Source organism: Salvelinus sp. IW2-2015, linkage group LG15 (genome assembly GCF_002910315.2).
Source record: "Salvelinus sp. IW2-2015 linkage group LG15, ASM291031v2, whole genome shotgun sequence".
NCBI classification, from domain to species: domain Eukaryota; kingdom Metazoa; phylum Chordata; class Actinopteri; order Salmoniformes; family Salmonidae; genus Salvelinus; species Salvelinus sp. IW2-2015.
The window spans coordinates 7,600,079-7,623,351 of record NC_036855.1 but is presented as its reverse complement, the minus strand read 5'-3'; the positions used below and the strand labels follow the sequence as shown (position 1 = coordinate 7,623,351).

At 41.2% G+C, this 23,273-nt stretch overlaps 1 long non-coding RNA gene across 1 annotated transcript in view; it reads left to right on the top strand.

Annotated features, from left to right (window-relative positions):
• LOC139028784 (uncharacterized) overlaps positions 1 to 23,065 on the top strand; it is a 66,054-nt gene extending 42,989 nt beyond the window's left edge. The window contains exons 2-3 of the long non-coding RNA XR_011480989.1: positions 6,064 to 6,093; positions 22,950 to 23,065. This is a non-coding gene — a long non-coding RNA (uncharacterized lncRNA). The remainder of the gene's footprint in view (positions 1 to 6,063; positions 6,094 to 22,949) is intronic.
• Positions 23,066 to 23,273: the final 208 nt, after the last annotated feature.

Genomic DNA, 23,273 nt, shown 5'->3' with positions numbered 1-23,273 from the left:
GCATGAATTATGATATGATTACTTATTTGAGCTTATTTGGCCTGAATACCATTCCATATAGACAGGCATTATCCTTCCATCTACTTCCTGAGTACTCCTATGTCACTAATGCGTGTGTGTCAGTACTTGCTGTTTTTCAGCAACTCTAAAGCATCTCATAAACTGCACTATCCAAGCAGGCAACATCTGCTGTGGCTTACTGGCACACGCGCTCTGCCATCATGAAACAGGCTGGCTGGCAATACAAAAACATGGCCACTATTGGCAAGCAGAAGTCAAGTCTTTGGTCCCAACTTTGTTTACCTTTTCGAGTTAACTTTAGTTTATTCATAGACAGTGACAGTTAAAATTGCTGAGCACAATGCATACATCACCAACAGAAAACCTACTAACTTTGAAAAAGTCTCGCCTTTATGAAAGTTTTATTTTCTTTTTTGAAGCGTAGACAGACACAGACACAAAGCTATGGAAATGCACTTTGCAGTTACTGCCACTCAAACTTCTCACAAAAGAAGTCCCCTAGGCTACAATTGTAATGGAAGAGGCAAATCTTACCAGCTGTAATTCATTACAAAACGGTGCAATTTTCTAACATTTAGAGAGTGATGATTTTGACAGGATACAACGTTTGCAAGTTATATGACTGCTCAATGAATGCAATAGTCAAGTCTTTTTTTCTTAATGAGCTTTTGCAAATTTTAAGAAAAGTGAGGTTGGAACATTTCCCATTATGTTTAAGACTTTGAGAGGTTTCATAATGCTGTCGGCATTGCTTGGAGTTTTATTTCTATTGTGGTGCTGGAGAAATGACATATTAAGTCATATTTCGTAGAATCTTATACTGTAAAATGTCTTGCTGTAAGCCATTTTTACCAAACAAAGAAAAAAAATACATTAGTATTTATCTACAATATACTGAGAAATGTTTGGAGGCATTGGGAAGATAACATGAGAACAATAGTTTATTTTTAGCGTTTGTTAGTTCTCCAATGTAACGATACACTGAGTATACAAAACATGACAGTTTTTCCCAATTGCTTACACACTGAAACTGGCCCATGAGGCACAATGACACAAACCTGTAACTCATTTGGCAGAACCAGACACCAAATCTGCAATACTATTGGCACATGTTTTGCTTTATACTCAGATTGCAGTTCTATAACAAACATATAACAAACAATGCTCTACCTTTGCAAGTCCCATCCCCCAGGAACTCATTTTCATAGATGTGGCTGGATTCAATTTAGCGAAGACGAGGAGGAGAGGAGGGAACATCATTGGTCAACACGCCATCATTGAAGTAACTGGCCAGTGAGGGGGAAATGTCACCATATGCGCAGCTATGAGCCACAATGGGGTCCTCCACCACCATGCCACCTTTGGAACATACAACACTGCCCATCTCCTTCATTTCCTGAACACCTTACATGACAATCTTTTTAAGCCAGAGCAGAGAGGGCCAGGTGATCCTGAGCAGCAAATGTATATTCTAATTTGGGACAACATGAGTTTCCATCGGGCTGCTCAGGTCTGCAGCTGGTTCCATGACCATCCCAGGTTTACAATTCTCTATCTCCCACCATATTCCCCATTTCTCAACCCCATTGAGGAGTTGTTTTCAGCATGGCGGTGGAAGGTGTATGATCGCAAACCTCATGAACGGATGGCCCTTCTCCAGGCAATGGAGGAGGCCTGTGGTGACATTCCAGCAGAGATCTGTGGTGGATCCGTCATGCCAGAAGATATTTCCCCCGCTGTCTGGCCAAGGAGAATATCTCCTGTGATGTTAAGGAAAATTTGTGGCCGGACCAAAACAACAGACATAACTGATTTGTTTCTTGACTTATGATTTAGATTGTATTGTATTTTGACAGTTTCTTTATCTATTCCGTACAATTGATATAACATACACTACAGTAGTACAAATAGGCCTACTTTTCTTCCTTTGCATATGCAAAATATATTTACTGAATGTGTGCTTACAGTATGCTGTTTGACATGTATTGAGTAATGTTAAATATAAAACGTTCTTGCTTGAGTACACACAAACAATATACAGTATACTGTAACAACAAAGTCTTAGTCTTTACACTGAAATAGGTTCTGATAATAATGTTTTGAATATTTCACATTAGTGTGATCTCGGTTGTCACTAAGTTAGATTCATTTGATATGTGTATGTCTCATTTGTGTGCAGAGTTTCATTTTGAGCAGGGAGTAGATCGCTGTGATTTTGATTACAGTGTTTCATTTAGCAAGGGGTCTGTGGGATTTGGGGAAATTGGCTAACTGTTTTGTGTTTCGATCTTTGAGTACCTGAGATGTAGTTTCAGCAAACGTGTGTTAACAACTGGGAAAAACTCTAAGAACACCTGCTCTTTCCATGACATAGACTGACCAGGTGAATCCAGGTGGAAGCTATGATCCCTTATTGATGTCACTTGTTAAATCCACTTCAATTAGTGTAGATGAAGGGGAGAATAAGGATTTTAAAGCCTTGAAACAATTGAGGCATTTATTGTATATGTATGCCATTCAGAGGGTAAATAGGCAAGACCAAATATTTAAGTGCCTTTGAACAGGGTATGGTAGTAGGTGCCAGGTGCACCGGTTTGTGTCAAGAACTGCAACGGTGCTGGGATTTTCACACTAAAAAGTTTCCCGTGTGTATAAAGAATGGTCCACCACCCAAATGACATCCAGACAACTTGACATAACTGTGGGAAGCATTGGAATCAACATGTGCCAGGATCCCTGTCAAACATGTTCGACACCTTGTAGAGTCCATGCCCCGACAAATTGAAGCTGTTCTGAGGGCATAAGGGGGGTGCAACTCAATATTAGGAAGTTGTTCCTAATGTTTGGTATACTTCGTGTATATGGCTGGAGTTAAGATTGTTTGTTATAACCCCAGTCAAAATTGTATTGAGCTGAGCAAAGTCAATGATACAGTATGTTTTTCTTGGCAAGCCACAATAAAATAACATTACAGAGAATATCTTCGTCCAACTAGCTACAACAACATCATACTGTGGAAATAATCATACTTAGATGTATACACACACACACACACACACACACACACACACACACACTTACATATATATATACACACACACAAACTTACATAGATACACACACAGACTCACACGTCAGTCCTCTGGCCATGTTTTTGCGTGAGCTGTCCAGGACAATTCTCCAGTGTTGTTGGGCTAATCGCAGCCTGAGATAACATTGGTCTTACCATCATCTTTGGAACACACACTTGACATAGGAGGGGAAATTGGTTTGATTGTCCTCAAGTCCGTTCAGGTCAGGGTCCAACTTTTTGGACCAGAGAAGACCTCTAGTGTGTGTGTGTGTGTGTGTGTGTGTGTGTGTGTGTGTGTGTGTGTGTGTGTGTGTGTGTGTGTGTGTGTGTGGGTAGGTGTGTGCGTACATGCATGTGTTGGTCTTTACAGTGGCTGAAGAGAAAGGGACACAAGGGAAACCACAATAAGAGAACTGTGGAATGTGTTTAGTCTCTTGGTCTTGGGATCAGAGGAGTCTTCTGGTGCATGGGAAACATCCACGAGGAGCTTCTCATGCCAGACATATGGGATAGCAGGAGATCAACTTCCTAGTTTTAGCTTCTTCACTGTCTTTGTCCTCAGTTACTCATGAGCTGTGGTTTTCGGTGCATTTCTTTATGGATGTTCATTCATATGCATCTGTTTACTGGCATTCTTATGTGTGTGTTTATGCGTGTGTGTTTTATAGCAACTCTCATCTTTAGTAATCACCGCTATGACACTGTCCAGATGATATAACATTGGACGAGCCAACAGGAAAACAGGAAAAACTCTTACCACTAGTAACGAGTCATGGGTTAAAAGGACTGACAAGAAGACATAAAGCAGACTCCGTTTATTGGATTAGCGTGGTAATGTGCAAGGTACTAGAACCCTTGGAGATGATTTAGCGTCTGTCTGAGAATGTGAGTGTATTTTTAGGACTAGGGTCCCTCCAGAGAATATTGGCAGAGACAATGTTGATGTTTGATTTTGTGAAAAGGAAATTGAGTCTGTTCCATGTGTCTCTCTCTCTCTCAGTATTGTATTTAGCTAAAATGCTCAACATGTTCAACACGTTTTAAACAGTACCCTGCTCAAGTGTCTTTAAATCTATTGCTTGAGAAATAGTCTATTTCTATTACAGTAAGGTGCTTAATTATTACCCAGAAGTTATTTGATATTGACAAAAAAATAGCTGCATTGGGCCTTGAAGTTTGTCACTCAAGAATGGCTAAATATATCCAGTCTGTCTCTGAATTCATACACCTTGGACTGTAAGGTAATGACAGTTAGAGAAGAGAATGGACATCACAGGACCTGCCCTAGCCTGGCACAAACCATTCACACATTTAAACTGGTAGCCAATCTTTTTAATGAAAAGGCTACACTTCACATTTGGCTACACTTCACAGGCAATACTATTGCACACTTGACATAACAATGGCCAACAATGAACACGTTCATCAAAACAAAGACATTAGCACAAACATCAGTATTTCTGGTAAACAATGAAAGCACCCCTTAAAAGGAAGAAACCAAATGATGAGAGGTGCTGCACAACCTTCACTGGCGCTCGCTCTCCAGGAGCCACTTCAGACCAGTAGTAGGCCTAGAGGCAGGTTGGCGATTAACAAACAAAGAGACAGACAGTAGGCGAGTTTTACATGGCCCGGTACCCCGGTGTTTGAGAGGACCCAACGATAGCAACTTTAGCAAATAATATTTGAAGCAAACAATGTGTCTGTTTTTGTGTGTGGAATGGAAGGAATTGAATATTGAAATTCGCATAGCTCTCTGTCTCTGTCTCTGTCTCTGTCTCTCCTCGCTTTCTCTCTTTCTAGCTCATGGTATATGTAGTCCTTACCATTCCCACATGCTAATTTCCCATTAGTATGCATTGTTTAAGATGAAAACATGCACATGAAAGTAATCCTAACTCTCCTTATTGTTAGACAGGCAATCAACCCCTGAGAAATACAGACTCTGCTTAGATTGCAACCTCATGTTTACATCAAGAAAAATAACATGGTAGATGCCACAAAGCCAGGGAAAACAACAGCTTTACAGTACATACAGTAACACCTCCCCTTGGGGTCTCTGTGTCTGGCTGGGTGTATGTCTGCGTGTTTGAGGCAGGCCTGCTCTAGCTTATGATTGGGGTAGAGATAGAGAGCTGTGATAACGATGGGAGACAGCCCAGCCCTCAGCCCTGCCACTCACCCATGGCATAGGAATCGGATTAAGAGGGGGATTCGGCCGTGTATGCCTCACAAAGTAATCCTACTGTACACTGGTCCAGAATGATGAGTCCACATTAGTCAGAGGCTAGTAGCCAGTATTTTAGCCATGGTGGCCTTGAGAGGGATGGGGTTTGGCCAAGCGCTAACATTTCATGATGGCATTGTGTACATTTAGGCTTTTCTGTGGTACTGCGTCTGGTTGATTGTCACCCGCTCACCTGTTATATCATACAGTATGCATGCATGCTATTGCGTTGTGATGGTGGGGGGTAATATATTGTGTCCGCAGTGTTGGATGTACTGTACATTGTGACTCAAAGTGGGAGGATTATTAACAGAGTATTTGAGTGACTCATCAATCCATCAGTCAAAGTATTAGTAAATTCTTTGATCAATAATTATATTGTAAATACAAAACCTTCAGTGTTCATGATGGAGTTATACCATTAAAGCCTTTATAGTTACCCTTTAGTAGTATTATACCATTAAAGCCTTTATAGTTACCCTTTAGTAGTATTATACCATTAAAGCCTTTATAGTTACCCTTTAGTAGTATTATACCAGTAAGGCCTTTATAGTTACCCTTTAGTAGTATTATACCATTAAAGCCTTTATAGTTACCCTTTAGTAGTATTATACCATTAAAGCCTTATAGTTACCCTTTAGTAGTATTATGTTTGAAAGTCTAACAATAAAGTAACTGCTCCTCTTTTGCTCCTCCTCCTCCTTGTGCCCCTCTCCCTCCTCCCCTCCCTCTGTCTCTACAGCAGTAGATGGTGTGGAGCTGACTTCAGCAGGTGGGTATTTCTACAATGGTAACTTGTGTTCCCCTCATTTGTGTGTGTGTTTGCGTGTTCTACCCATCATCAGTACAATCATAATATGACCTTTCCTGTATCCCTTCAACCACCTTCCCACTCTCTCACCTTCTCACACACACACACACACACACACACACACACACACACAACACACACACACACACACACACACACACACACACACACACACACACACACACACACACACACCCCTGTGACTGCTGTGGATCCTGCTGCATTGATTGATTAATTGATCAAGCCCAGTCAGTATCACTTTGCTTGACTCTTTTTACCAACTTTTTACCAATGATGTTTACGTGATGCTTTTAGTTCCTTTCTCTCTTTGAACAAACATACATCCCTTGCCTTATACTCCACAGACTCTAAACAGGCATTGAACCAATTAGAGACTTCTGTTGTTCTCCCTTGCCACAGAGAATTTCACGGAACAAATGTTTACCATTGATCGACAACATAGATTCCCCAAGTTTGAGAACTCGAAAACACTTTGGTCCAGAACACTGCCAAACAACCAACCAAGTCCACAATATTTGATCACGCAAATATGAATGAAAGAATGAAACTCATTGAAGTAAGCCTATAATTGAGTGATATATAATTTGAGTCAAGACGGTAGGACTGATTATTCAATTAGATTCTTCAATTTTTTGAGAATGCTCTTCTATACAAAAAAGCCTCAATAAGCATTCTACACATTGTTCTTACTTGAAAATAGCCCTATGAGTCAGGGTAGTTAGTGAGTGGAAAACGTTCCATCCCTGTATGAGCTCTGTAGCAGGCTGTATCACAACCGGCTTTGATTGGGAGTCCCATAGGGTGGCTCACAATTGGCCCAGCGTCGTCCGGGTTTGGCCGGTGTAGGCCGTCATTGTAAATAAGAATTTGTTCGTAACAGACTTGCCTAGTTAAATAAAGGTTAAATAAAAAATAAATGAAATAAAAAACTCTGGTTAGTGTGCCTCCATAAGCATTTCTGTGATATTGTCCTCATGCTTCCCCAAGCAGCTGGCTGATGTTATTTGATGCACTTATTATTAGCATATGGTGTATAACAGGATGGATTGCTGGCGTACCTTGTCCATAGACTGGCTACATGGTAAGGAAAACAATGTGTGATTTTGTCATTTGGGTAACTATCCCTTTAGGATCAGCACAGTGGTTAATTATAAGCCCTCCAATGCATCTTCTGCTGCCTCAGAAAGCATGTTTGGCAATCACATGCAATTTCCAGTTACCTTGAAAGAGGAAAAGAAATGTAACAGAAGAAGCTTTTTAGAAACTCTAAGTATTAAATGGAACTGAAATATTATTTATTGCAGTTTTAGACTTGTCAAATACAGAAGATCTCAGAGTTGAGAGGTCTCGATCAATGTTGTCTGTTGTTAGTGTTTCTGGTTGGTAATGGGAATACTTTGGGTATCTCCCTGGTGTCAATAGTCTTAAAAGATGAGCCTACGTAAAGTAGGGGTTGCAAAATAGTTGGGAAGAGATTTTTGACGTACCGATTCCATGGCACATGGTTTATGAATTGATACGCAAAACAACGACGGATTGAAAACTTTGAATTTTTATATTTAAATTATTATACAAAATTCTTGCAACCAATAGAATGTTATTTACATGGGGGATCCAACCTACCCAGCTCTGTAGATTTTGTTGCGAAGAGGCAGAATCATAAGGTCATTTGTCCATATGTAGCTTGTTTTTGGTCACAGGTCCAGGAATGGCTGAATAATTGCAATATTTACCTGGAGCTAACCCTCAAAAGTCATAGTCAATCGATTAATAATATAATAATACTTTTAGCAAAAAAAAAAAAAAAATCTATTTACAATCTGTAGAAACAGTGACAATAAAGGTTCAGAACTTTTGTGAAACATCACAGCACAGTTGAACAAATATATGGCAAATAGAAATCCAATATGGATGGTGTTAAGAGATAGATTTACATTTAAGTCATTTAGCAGACGCTCTTATCCAGAGCGACTTACAAATTGGATGGGAGGGGTTGAATGGAGCTGAAGGTTGGGACTAATAACAACTAATAACAACAAGATAACTAATGTAAAACATATTGTGCCCGTAAAACGTATATAGGTTAATAACTTTTGTGAAAGAGCACATTTTGAAAGATATGGCAAATAGGATGGACATCATAAATAGATGGGAGAGGTTGAGGGTAGATGAAGGACAGGAGCAAAAACAAACAAAATAGAACTATTGTAAAATAGAATGTGTCCATAAAATGTACACTATCGTTTGGGGTCACCTAGAAATGTCCTTGTTTTTGAAAGAAAAGCACATTTTTTGTCCATTAAAATAACATCAAATTGTTCAGAAATACAGTGTAGACATTGTTAATGTTGAAAATGACCAGTGTAGCTGGAAACAGCAGATTTTTTTATGGAATAGCTACATAGGCGTACAGAGGCCCATTATCAGCAACCATCACTCCTGTGTTCCGATGGCATGTTGTGTTAGCTAATCCAAGTTTCTCATTTTAAAAGGGTAATTGATCATTAGAAAACCCTTTTGCAATTATGTTAGCACAGCTGAAAACTGTTTTGATTAAAGAAGCAATAAAACTGGCTTTCTTTAGACTAGTTGAGTATCTGGATCTTCAGTATTTGTGGGTTCGATTACAGGCTGAAAATGGCCAGAAACAAAGAACTTTCTTCTGAAACTCATCAGTCTATTCTTGTTCTGAGAAATGAAGGCTATTCCATGCGAGAAATTGCCAAGAAACCGAACATCTGGTACAACAATGTGTACTACTCCCTTCACAGAACTACACAAACTGGCCCTAACCAGAATAGAAAGAGGAGCGGGAGGGCCCGGTGCACAACTGAGCAAGAGGAGAAGTACATTAGAGTGTCTAGCTTCATTAAATAGTACCCACAAAACACCAGTCTCAACGTTAACAGTGAAGAGGCAACTCCGAGATGCTGGCCTTCTACGCAGAGATGCAAAGAAAAAGCCATATCTCAGACTGGCCAATGAAAAGAAAAGATTACGATGGGCAAAAGAACACAGACACTGGACAGAGGACCTCTGCCGAGAAGGCCAGCTTCCCGGAGTTGCCTCTTCACTGTTGACATTGAGACTGGTGTTTTGCGGCTACTAGTCATTTACAACATTAACAATGTCTACACTGTATTTCTGATCAATTTGATGTTATTTTAATGGACAAAAAATGTGCTTTTCTTTTGAAAACGAGGACATTTCTAAGGGACCCCAAACTTTTGAACGGTAGTGTATGTATGTACAGTTGAAGTTGGAAGTTTACCTACACTTAGGTTGGAGTCATTAAAACTCGTTTCTCAACCACTCCACACATTTCTTGTTAAAAAACTATAGTTTTGGCAAGTCGATTGGGACATCTACTTTGTGCATGACACAAGTAATTTTTCCAACAATTGTTTACAGACAGATTATTGCACTTATAATTCAGACTACGGATTGCAACTGCATATGGGGACAAAGATCGTACTTTTTGGAGAAATGTCCTCTGGTCTGACGAAACAAAAATAGAACTGTTTGGCCATAATGACCATCGTTATGTTTGTTGGAAAAAGGGGGAGGCTTACAAGCCGAAGTACACCATCCCAACCGTGAAGCACGGGGGTGGCAGCATCAAGTTGTGGGGGTGCTTTGCTGCAGGAGAGACTGTTGCACTTCACGAAGTAGATGGCATCATGAGGTGGGAAATTATGTGGATATATTGAAGCAACATCTCAAGACATCAGTCAGGAAGTTAAGGCTTGGTCGCTAATGGGTCTTCCAAATGGACAATGACCACAAGCATACTTCCAAAGTTGTGGCAAAATGGCTTAAGGACTGGAGTGGCCATCACAAAGCCCTGACCTCAATCCTATAGAAACCTGTGGGCAGAACTGAAAAGGCGTATGCGAGCAAGGAGGCCTACAAACCTGACTCAGTTACACCAGCTCTGTCAGGAGGAATGGGCCAAAATTCACCCAACTTATTGTGGGAAGCTTGTGGAAGGCTACCCGAAACGTTTGACCCAAGTTAAACAATTTAAAGGCAATGCTAGCAAATACTAATTGAGTGTATGTAAACTTCTGACCCACTGGGAATGTGWTGAAAGAAATAAAAGCTGAAATAAATCATTCTCTCTACTATTATTCTGACATTTCACATTMTTAAAATAAAGTGGTGATCCTAACTGACCTAAAACAGGGAATTTTTACTAGGATTAAATGTCAGGAATTGTGAAAAACTGAGTTTAAATGTATTTGGCTAAGGTGTATGTAAACTTCCAACTTCAACTGTATATATATATATATATAAGTATATATATTTATGTATGTATATATTAGCAAAACATATATGGGGGTTTGGAAGTGATGCAGACAATTACATTGATGAAAGCTACCTATCTGCAATTTTAAAGCTGATCTAACCCTGAAAAAAAAAAGTAGGGGTCAATTCCATTTCACTCTGTCAGTTTTAATTGGACATGAAAATGTTAGATGTGACTGAATTCCTGATCCATTAATTTAGATGGATTTGACCCTAACTCTGACATATTCAGCTGTGGTCAACACACTGCACTGCTGGCACTATAGACAACAGCATTCATATCTCCATGCTCACGTCATGTCCTGGGCATCTCTTCTTAATCATGTCTTCTGTTTTAGATGGTTACAATGAGGTCAGAATCGTGTGTTGCTATTGTGTTATGGTAGAATTTTCTTCTTTGTTATTCAAGTATACAGATGAACCTAATCTGGCACTTTTCAAGTTTATAAAATGTTTTTTGATCTTTTAATAATAATGCCTCAGTTTATTTCATAGCAAAGTTGATTTTCTTCATGTGACATTCCATATCACGTGCCCCTTTTGAGCATGTGAATGAAGGTGTTTAAAAACAATATGCAAGGCAAAACACATGTAGTATCATGTTATGTCGTTTCAGTTACTCACAAATGTGTACACACACGCAGGAAAGCACAAACACAAGCACGCGTACACACACACACAGACAGTACACAAAATGAAAAAATTACTGGTGCTATTATACTTTCTTGTTTCACTAAGTAACTAATGTTTTGTAATTACAGGTTTGAAAGTCACCTGTGAATTACCATGTTAATAAMTCATACAAAAATCTGACCTCGTTACAAGGTGCCACTGCCATCAAATCAACATGTAATACCAGGGTTATAGAGGGGGTATGTCAGTGTGAAATCAATGGAACCTCTCTCACCAGTCATATCAGCTGAAAAGCTGCCTGACAGCCTTCATCCAGGCCACACAGCCTTCATCCAGGCATCACAGCCTTCATCCCGGCATCACAGCCTTCATCCCGGCATCACAGCCTTCATCTAGGAAACACAGCCTTCATTTGAATATGTTCCCTAACACCAGTCATGGCAAACCACACAGTAATCAGCCAATGTTTGCTGTTTGATAGGGTCAGGTGTTACAAGCTTTAGTTGTGTGAATATATCCATGTGGAAAAAATCCTGTACTTGTAAAAAACAAAATGTGCATGTTTGACCCCAGAGTGAAATAAAAACGGTGAAAATGTGCGGTACCAGTCAAACGTTTGGATACACCTACTCATTTCAGTGTTTTTCTTTATTTTTACTATTTTCTACATTGTAGAATAATAGTGAAGACATCAAAACTGTGAAATAACACATATGGAATCATGTAGTAATCATGTAGTCAACCAGCTTCATGAGGTAGTCACCGGGAATACATTTCAATTAACAGGTGTGCCTTGTTAAAAGTACGTTTGTGAAATTTCTTTAAGCCAATCAGTTGTGTTGTGACAAGGTAGGGGTGGTATATAGCCTTATTTGGTAAAATAACCATTCCATATTATGGCAAGAACAGTTCAAATAAGAAAAGAGAAACTACAGTCCATCATTACTTCAAGACATGAAGGTCAGTCAATCCGGAACATTTCATGAACTTTGAAAGTTTCTTCAAGTCCAGTCGCAAAAACCATCAAGCGCTGTGATGAAACTGGCTCTCATGAGGACCGCCACAGGAAAGGAAAACCCAGAGTTACCTCTGCTGCAGAGGATAAGTTCATTAAAGTTACCATCCTCAGAAATTACAGCCCAAATAAGTGCTTCACTGAGTTCAAGTAACAGACACATCTCAAAATCAACTGTTCAGAGTTGGATGAAACAGGACTTCATGGTCAAATTGCTGCAAAGAAACCACTACTAAAGGACACCAATAATAAGAGTCGTTTTGGGTCAAGAAACACGAGCAATGGACATTAGACCGGTGGAAATATATCCTTTGGTCTGATGAGTCCAAATTTTAGATTTTTGGTTCCAACTGCCATGTCTTTTTGAGATGCAGAGTAGGTGAACAGATGATCGCCGCATTTGTGGTTCTCACCGTGAATCATGGAGGAGGTGTGAGAGTGCTTTGCTGGTGACACTGTCAGTGATTTATTTAGAATTCAAGGGACACTTGAATTCTGCAGCAATACGCCATCACATCTGGTTTGCGCTTAGTGGACTATCATTTGTTTTTCAACAGGACAATAACCCAACACACCTTCAGGCTGTGTAAGGGCTATTTGACCAAGAATGAAAGCGATGGAGTGCTGCATCAGATGACCTGGCCTCCACAATCACTCAACCTCAACTCAATTGAGATGGTTTGGAATGAGTTGGACCACAGAGTGAGGGAAAAGCAGCCAACAAGTGCTCAGCATGTGGGAACTCCTTCAAGACTATTGGAAAAGCATTCCAGGTGAAGCTGGTTGAGAGAATGACAAAAGTGTGATAATCTGTCGTCAAGGCAAAGGGTGGCTACTTTGAAGAATCTAAAATATATTTGTATATTTTTAACACTTTTTTGGTTACTACATGATTCCATATGTGTTATTTCATAGTTTTGATGTCTTCACTATATATTATTCTACAATGTAGAAAATAGTATAAATAAAGAAAAACCCTTGAATGAGTAGGTGTGTCCAAACTTTTGACTGGTACTGTACATGTATCACAGAATTGGGGAGAAAAACGATTTTGTAATGCTAAAGTTGTAATATGAAGTAGTGCTTAATAAAACGAAGTGTGACACATTTGTATAGCATTTGCCGACAGCTTCAGAAATTATCTGTAATTTTATGAACATCAGGACATACAGTATCTGTTACGTACGCCTCTTGGAGGGAACGCAACACCCCACTACATCTCAACTCCATGTGGAGTTAAAAAGTATGTGATCGTAGGTGCGGGGAAGGGCGACAGACAGAGAAAAATACCATTTACAGGGAATTTATTATTTCTAAACATGGTAATGTGGGGAAAAGGGTCTGGACAGAACCAAAGCAAAGAAAGTCAAAGTTAAGGAATCCTCTCTCTAGAGGTCTTACCTAGTGTGCATAGACAGAGTAAATACTACGGGTTATGTATGTCCGCAGGCCTCTTGCCTAAACCCTCCCAAGGTGCATTCCCCTTCCCCCCCTGGGAACAAATGAAAGAGAATAATTTACCAATAATTTAAGTGAACAATTTCATTAACCAATAACACTAAGTCCTGTTGGCATACACATACCTCTGAAGGAGCGGCTACAAAATAATATCAACAAAACGTTCACTGACCAACAACCAACACAGGACATAAAAAGTGCTCCTGGGGAAGGAACACTGGCTTTTATCAAGCTGGAGAAGGAGTTGGTAATTGAAGAGACAGCTGTATCCCCTGATGAGAGGGAGGGGTCAGAGCTCCAATCAGCGATGGGGTCGACCAATCAGCTGCTTAGGAATCCAGGAAGCGACAACACAGAAACTGGGGAATGTAACAGTATCTCTTCTCTTTATTGGATAAGAAATACACATTATTTTTAATTACTGCAATACCCGTTTGCTCTCTACTGGTTTTAATTAACGATGAATTTGATATGCATTTTTAATATGTGGTAAGGGAGCATTCATTATTTCGCTTGTGAGGGCCTTATTAATCCCCATAAACTTGTGTAATACATTAATAATGTACTGTACATTCGGCAAGTATTCAGAGCCCTTGACTTTTTACACATTTTGTTACGTTACAGCCTTATTCTAAAAAGGATGAAATCGTTTTTCAATCTACAAGCAATAGCCCAGAATGACAAAGCAAAAACATGTTTTTAGATTTTTTTCTCCAAAAAACAAAAATATCACATTTACTCAAGTATTCAGACCCTTTACTCAGTACTTTGTTGAAACACCTTTGGCAGCGATTACAGCCTTGAGTGTTCTTGGGTATGAAGCTACAAGCTTGGTACAACTGTATTTGGGAGTTTTTTCCATTCTTCTCCGCAGAGCCTCTCAAGGTCTGTCAGGTTGGATAGGGAGCATCACTGCACAGCTATTTTCAGGTCTCTCCAGAGATGTTTGATCGGGTTCAAATCCGAACTCTGGCTGGGCCACTCAAGGACATTCAGAGGCTTGTCCCAAAGCCACTCCTGTGCTCCTGATTTGATTTGATTTGATTTGATGACTCCTGTGTTGTCTTGGCTGTGTGCTTATGGTCGTAGTCCTGTTAGAAGGTCAGCCTTCGCCCCAGTGTGAGGCTCTGAGCGCTCTGGAGCAGGTTTTCATCAACAATCTCTCTGTACTTTGCTCCGTTCAACTTTCCCTCAATCCTGACTAGTCTCCCAGTCCCTGCCACTGAAAAACATCCCCACAGTATGATGCTGCCACCACCATGCTTCACCGTAGGGATGGTGCCAGGTTTCCTCCAGACGAGACGCTTAGCATTCAAGCCAAATAGTTCAATCTTGGTTTCATCAGACCAGAGAATCTTGTTTGTCATGGTCTGAGAATCCTTTAGGTGCATTTTGGCAAACTTTAAGCGGGCTGTCATGTACCCTTTTACTGCTTCTGTCTGGCTACTCTACCGTACAATTCCTTCAACCTCATGGCTTGGTTTTTGCTCTGACATGCACTTTCAACTGTGGGACCTTATATAGACAGGTGTATGCCTTTCCAAATCATGACCAATTAATTGAATTTAAAACAGGTGGATTCCAATCAAGTTGTAGAAACATCTCAATGATGTTCAATGGAAACAGGATGCTTCTAAGCTCATTTCCGAGTCTCATAGCCAAGGATCTGAATACTTACAGTCTATAAATAAGTTATTTCTGTTTAATATTTTTAATACGTTTGAAAAAAAATCAAAAATCCTGTTTTTGCTATGTGATTACGGGGTATTGTGTGTAGATTGATGAGGGGGGGAAAGGTATTTAGTCCATTTAACAATAATCCTGTAACGTAACAAAATGTGGAAAAAGGGAAGGGGTCTGAACACTTTCCGAAACCACTGTATCTACGGCTCTTTTTGTAAACGGAGGTGGAGTTGCAGGTTTAATGGGCACTGGTTGGCCATTATGTAACACAAGACTGGACTTTCTGTGTAAAATAGCACTTTATATAATGGCCATGCTGCATTTCTGTGCTCTACTCTTAGACCTGGACCACTCAGACATTGACATGCTAAAAGCTCCTCACAATTCCGGTACATTCAGCGTGAGTTCTTGCACAGTACAAGCTTCTTTACAGTATGCATAATGGTGCTCCTAAAGTAGCCAATTCCATTCTCTTTCAATCTGCATAGAATGATCTCTACGATTCCACTGTGATGTTTGAAAAAAGGAACTGTGAAGCTGAAGTGAAAAGCTTGGCACAGCATTTTCGTCCTCTTATTAGTTAAAGTGTGTGAGTAATACCTTATAGGCACTAATCCTAATTTAGCCTTATTGCAGATTTGACCACTTAATGGCAGTATGATCTCCATTAAGTCTAATACACTATTTAAATAATGTTACTGAAGTTGAACAGATCACTCTTTCACACATAATTATGTGCTGCTTTATTTCCAATGCCTGACGTGTCAGAAGCAGTGCTGACATATGAGGCTCGGCCCTTATTATTAATTAACTGTTAGGAAAGAAGCCGTGTTTGTGTTCTGCACAGAGGTGCGTAAGAGGAGTCAGCTGGGGCTTTTTCTGTGAATATTAAGATCTCTATTGGGGTAACCTTGTTTCGGATCACATTCCCTGTACATATTGGATGAAAGGAAATGGAAAACACCATGACCTTTTAACTTCCTCTATGCATCTCTTTGTTGTAGCTTTTCCTCCCGTACTTTCTTCTTTTTGAGAAATGTGCTTGACAGACCTCGATGTAGTCATATGAGCTTGACTGGTTAACAAAACTCTTTATGGAATGAAGCACAGGCTTTCTTTCATTCCATTACGAGCTGGGCATTCATGACTTTTCCAGATTCACAGAATGTCCAATGCGTGATAAGGGCCTATGCATTGCCAATAATAAGTGAATCAGTCAATGCCTGACTGTATTATGGAGAGACTTATGCCAGCGAACTTTCGTTGACCACCTCGGTGGGGTGACTCTTCTCCTGGAGCAGTCTTCGTCTGATTGGCTCAGGCCTAATTAGGTTTGATTGGCTCACATGGTCAGAACAGGAAGTACTTTCTTCCAAGGTCCCATCTGCCACTGTTGTGACATTTCCATGGTCTGACTAGTCCTTCTTTCTCTTCCTCTTCTGTCAACGTCTTGAATGGTGTATTTTGTTTTGACCTCCCTGGGAGATATATTTGACATGCCGGAGTCTTAGGCACTTCCGTCTTACGTCTTTGATGTGCCTTTTATACTTTCTGACTTTGCAAGTGCATTCGTCTGTCATTGTCAAATGTCAATGTGTCTGATCCAAATGTCAATGTGTCTGATCCGTCATGGCAGGGTGCAAGGACATGTACAGATAGAAAGGTAAAGAGGAAAGGACTTACTAAAAGCATCCCAGGATGTGTCCTGCTGAGAAGGCTACTGTCCCTTAATGTGGACCCATGCCAGTTGCTATCAGAGAGCACTGGGAAGGGTGGGCTGAAGAAGCAGTGTCAAATAAAAGGAAGTGACATAATCAGGCCAACGTTAGAGCCCTCTGCTATCTCACCAAGTATACATTTAGAGCAGAGGCTCTGAATTGTAACTTCCTAATTTACCACCCATGAATGCATGCAAGTGGAAAATACACACAATTCAAAGGACTGACGGTTCACAGTGTGTTACAAATTACATTTGATTGCATAATCTATAAACTATTTTATGTATATCTTTACTGTACTTTGTTGGCCTTTTCAGACCATACATGTTTTCCCATTGTTGTGTAAAACACACTTGAAAAGGCGATTGTCACCAATAACGAGCAATAGTAATGTCATCTTTCTGTAGACACTAACTCTGCCACATGTCTCGTTGGGCAAAAAGCCTATGGGGAAATACATTTTGTTTTTGTAGGGTTTTTTGATAAATGCAGAAAATAAGGCTTGTGGTAAACACAGGCTTCGGAGATCTTATAATTTTTTTCCTATTAAATATTCTTCATCAGTTAACTTTTTGTAAATTTTGAAGCATTTATGCAATCAAAACAAGCACATTTAAACACATAAAGGCTTCATAATTCATAAATGTCATGTTAACTGACTGATATTATCTCATAGAACAAAACGTATAAGATATGGGGGGCAGCTAGCCTAGCTGTTAGAGATGCGAGCCAGCAACCAGGGGGTTACCAATTCGAATCCCGGGGCTGACGGGGAAAATATGGCAGGAACAGAGCTGGCAATCTGAGGGTTGCTGGTATCAAATCCTAGATGCTATTGCCTGCCGGTGTGCCCTTGAGCAAGGCACTTAACCCCCACAACAATGGTGCCCAGTGTGGCAGCCCCCTGCACCTCTTCAAAAAAACGGTATGTGTGTCTTTCAAGGGGCTGGGTTAAAAGAACAAGTCAAATTTCGGTTGGCTCTTGTGTGCAATTGACCAATAAAGTGATCTCAATATCCTAAACCTGTGTTTTCCTCAGACCTTATTTTCTGCGTTTATCCCCAAACCTCGTTCTTTCCTCATTAATTTCTCCCATAGGAATGGCTGGTCCTGGGTGGCACAGCAGTCAAAAGCACGGCCCCGCAGTGCTAAGGCGTCACTACAGCCTGGGGTTTGATCCCAGGCTGTGTCACAACCGGTCGTCACTGGGACCCCCATAGGACGGCGCAAAATTGGCCTAGTGCTGTCCGGGGTAGGGGAGGGTTTGGCCGGTGGGGCTTTTCTTGGCTCATCGTGCTCTAGCGACTCCTTGAGACAGTGCCGGGCGCCTGCAAGCTGACCCAGGTTGTCAGTCGATCAGTGTGTCCTCCGACACATTGTTGCGGCTAACATCCGGGTTAAGCGAGCAGTGTGATATGAAGTAGACGGCCAGGCGGGTAGTGTTTTGGAGGATGCACGACTCAACCTTTGCCTCTCCCGAGCCCATTAAGGAGTTGCAGAGATGAGCAAAGGGACCTAATTCAGGGAGAAAACAGGGTAAAAAAAAAGAAGAAAAATACGCATGTGGCCATAGTACTGGGATTAGTACTGGTTAGTACTGGGATGGGAGACCGCCTTGGAATACCAGGTGCCGTAAGCAAAAAATTGTGTTTTACAAAGAAAAGGAAAAGGAATGGCTGAACTAACCAGAGGTAACTCATTTCTGTTTTTTAGGACTACAAGCGGGCATGCTCTAGAGTCGTGGCTCAATTATGTATCCCAATACATAGATATGTACACTGTCCCTTGTGGGTTTATTGGGTTGGCAGTCATTTCTGTTTGTCAGGCTCCATATCCACTGTCCTCAATGTAACTCAGTCCTCTAACGCAGGGTTTCCCAAACTCGGTCCAGGGGCCCCCTGGGTGCACATTTTGGTTTTTGCACAGCTGATTCAAATTGAGGACAGTGGATATGGAGCCTGACTAACAGAACTGACGTGCTCTAACAAGTGTGGTGATGAGGGAGGGTTCCTTTCTACTGGCCCTGATAAGGGGTCAGGATGGGGGATGGTTGAGGGTTGAGGTTCTGTGAAGTCACAGTTAGGTTTGGGGGTGGCAGCTTCTCAGAATATTATGTGACTGTAAATACAAAGTAATCATGCTGATGATCAGCCAACCACAGTGGTTGGTTCAATCCGCCCCTAAATCACTCTGCCCTCTCTCCACCACTCGACCCATTTTATGTGGGACCACCGGAGATTGTAATCGAGGCTATAATGTTACGCATTCCTCAGGTTGCTGAGATGTTTGAAATGTGAACAACATTGTTTGTTGGTTGAAAGATTCACTTTACAGCAGATTTTTGTGGCCTATGCATGTGGAATGTATATAGTAAGACATAGAGAAATGCTGCATGAGAAAAATGAAATACCAAGAATAACCACAGGGGACAAAATCCCAGTAACATAGCCAAGTGCGGCTCAATGCCTGTGCTCAAATATGATTAATCAGCTTTAAAGGTGCATGGCCTTAGGTAGACTGTATACGGAGTTGACTGAAGAGTTTAGATTGCGGTCTTTAATGTACACTGAGTGTACAAAACATTAGGAAAACTTTCCTAATATTGAGTTGCACCCCCTTTTGCTCTCAAAACAGCCTCAATTCGTCAGGGGCATGGACTCTACAAGGTGTTGAAACGCGTTCCACAGGGATGCTGGCCCCTGTTGACTACAAATCTTTCCACAGTTGTGTCAAGTAGGCTGGATGTCCTTTGGGTGGTGGATCATTCTTGATACACACGGTAAACTGTTGAGCTTGAAAAACCCAGCAGCGTTGCAGTTCTTGAAACACTCAAACCAGTGCGCCTGTCACCTACTACCATACCCCGTTCAAAGGTACTTAAATATTTTGTCTTGCTCATTCACCCTCTGAATTTCATACATACACAATCCAGCTACACTGATTTAAGTGGATTTAACCTGTGAAATCAGTAAGGGATCATAGCTTTCACCTGGATTCACCTGGTCAGTCTATGTCATGGAAAGAGCAGGTGTTCCTAATGTTTTGTTTACTCAGTTCATATGGTTTATCCCTCGGTCTAATGACATTTAGCTGAGTAAATATACAATCCCCCGGCATCGGAACAAGCTAATGTTCCTAAAACCTGTTCCTAAAAAAACAATGTTCCTAAAACCTGCCAAATAGGATTTAGGGGCTCGACTGTACCCGACACACCGAAAATGTCAGCCTTTGGTGATTGATCTCAGAGGAAACATAGGAGGCTTTTCTCTGTTTAACCACTCATCAGGTTTTCACCGTTGATTGATTGGGCTCTCTTTGCAGCCCAAAAAGAAATTGCGGAGCTGGCGCAGGCATCGCGTGGCACACATCTATCACGGCGCAAGGGCTAGAGCACACAAGACTACAGTGGCTGACATTCGCACAGCAAAGCCCCCAACCTCTTTTCAACACACACACACCGACAGCAAAGAGAACAACGTCGTAGGACAAAGAACGTTTTAGCAGGGTGAAGTCTCAAAGGACACTGCTATTATAGACCGCCCCTCTTTCTCTCTCTCTTTCTCCCTCTTTTTCTCTCGCACTTTCTCTCACTCTCTCTCATTCTCTCTCTCTCTTTCTCTCACTCTCTCTCTCTCGCTCTCTTTCTCTCGCTCGCTCTCTCTCTTTCTATCTTTCTCGCTCTCTCTTTCTTTCACTCTCTCTCTTTCTCTCTCATTTTCTCTCTCTCGCTCTCTCTCTCGCTCTCTTTCTTTCTCTCGCTCTCTCTTTTTCTCTCTCTCTCTCTCGTCTCTCTCTTCTCCTCTCTCTCTTCTCTCTCTCTTCTCTCTCTCTCATTCTCTCGCTCTCTCATTCTCTCTCTTCATTCACTCTCACTCTGCTGTGGCTGTGCTTTGTGCAGGGATGCATTCTCCATTAGAGAGGCTTTCAGTGTTCCTTTGTGCCGTTATAGATCGTCACGTCAAAACAGCCCTGACCCTGACAACCCTCTCCCCCTCAGAGAGCGGGGCCTTTGTGAAAGCTATTATACTTTCCTCTGTTCAACTAATTATCCACAAGTCTCATTAATACTGATACAGGAGTGAGGCGGAATGGGCTTGACTTTGATAGGGTTACCCTCGTTTGCAATTCATATGCAACGGCGTGCCACTGCCAACAACACGTAGCAATAAGCTAGCCTGTGTTCATTCTGAAGGCTGAATCTGCCCTGGATCTCTATGATGTTGTGTCATTGCTACTCTTTTCTTGTGACTGCGGTTAAGCAGATGAGAGAGAATAGGCTGTTTGTGTGTTGACTGGACACTAGCAATTGTGCTGAAATTGGTCGTTCACCTATCGAGGTGAGAGCGAGGACATGAATGGAACCCTGAGACCTGTCATCTCTTCCTTTATAGGTGTTACTGAAGACAAGGGACATAGAATAAGGGACCTATCAAAAGGCAGTTATGCCTGTCAACAATTTGGTTTAAAAAAAAAATACAAAAGACAATTTATTTGTAAGTTGGAAACATTTATTTTTGTCACAGGACCAGTCCCTATACGTGTTTTCATGTCCTTTGAAGCATTGCATATTGGTTCAAGTTGTTTTATTTAACATCCCAAGGTTAAATATGTGTTGAGCCAATACGTAACTTTAAGCCTTCTCAGTCACAATAAATTAATTGTGAACGGGCGATGCTCCTACCCTCCTGGTTATAAAATAGATCTGATTGATGTTTAAGTCTCTGCCAAATAAGTAAATCACAGCATTATACAACATAATTTGATAGTCGATCCCCCCATTCCTTCAAAGTTATTTGCATTAATATCTTCCCTGTGAGAGATTACAAAAGTTTTGCCATCAAACTTCAACTGGGAAGTTTTGACAGCATCCAGGCAGTTCTATACCTCGTTGTTTAAAACATGAGGGAGCTATTGGCAGGCTCTGAGTTATGAATCCAATAAGCCTTCATCGAGGCCTTGTCATTTACATTTGGCCCACACTGCAGGTAGTAGTTGTCGGTGAGGGGTTTTAGATGGCAGTGTTATGGCACCATGTTGTAGGCACTGTCAGTGCAGTGACATATTGCTGTGTCATAAGTGTTTGCTTGTAATAACTTTGAGTCCAAGCCTTTGCTGTCATTATTATTCCCTAAGAAATGACATTGTAGCAAAACTGAATTGGAAAAATAGAAAAGGCCTGGGAAAAGATGAGCGTGCTAACCAAGTTATTAATCATCATCAACTGAGACAGACCAGGCACTTTCAAATAAAATATGTTTTCCTCTTATTAAGATTTCAGCTTTGCTTATTTAATGTGTGTTTTGCTGTGTGGGTGTATTTCTTGGCTTCATTGCAGTTAAACAGGCTGAACTCTACACTATGTTTATCTTAGGAAATGCTGCTTTCCTAGTGTGGGGTATTCCAGGATCATTAGTGCAGCCTCCGTGCCTTGGGCAGCTCAGGATGGTTCGTACGAGGCTAGCTCTGGGCAGTTCAGGATGGTTCGTACGAGGCTAGCTCTGGGCAGCTCAGGATGGTTCGTACGAGGCTACCTTCTGGCAGCTCAGGATGGTTCGTACGAGCTAGCTCTGGGCAGTTCAGGATGGTTCTGTACGAGGCTAGCTCTGGGCAGCTCAGGATGGTTCGTACGAGGCTAGCTCTGGGCAGCTCAGGATGGTTCGTACGAGGCTAGCCTCTGGGCAGTTCTGCAGGACTCTAGAACTAGATCTCTGTGAATGACAGGCACTTCATCATATCATCTCATCCATATTTTACCCACCAGTCCCTTCCTCTGACTTAGAGTTCAACCCAGTGTATTGTATTCATTAAGTCAGTCGGAGATTCTCTGACGGAAAAGGCTGGACCACAACCTGATGCAATGCATCACTACTGTAATGATGTTTGCGCAAGCATCCATGTCTAGTCAATAGTTTAATGGCAAAAGACCCCTTGATAATGTTGACCGTGTTTTGTCTCCTTCTGTTTGTTGTTTTCCCACTCAGGACCGTGTCACCCGAACCCATGCCACAAACAGAGGATATGTGAAATCAGTGAAACCTACAGAGGCGACACGTTCATAGGCTATGTCTGCAAGTGTCCAACCGGCTTCAACGGAATCCACTGCAACACAGTAAGTTGGATGATCATCAATATCCTTGTATCTACCGGTGCTAACAATTCTAGGCAAAATCTCCATATGAAAAAAGAGTGAAGTAGAGATCTTAAAGAAATTTTGCCATTCATATTAAGACTTTCCACTGGTTAAATGCTCACCTGTCATGACCATACAAGAGCTTAGAGAAACAATAATGGTCCTTTACAGAAGT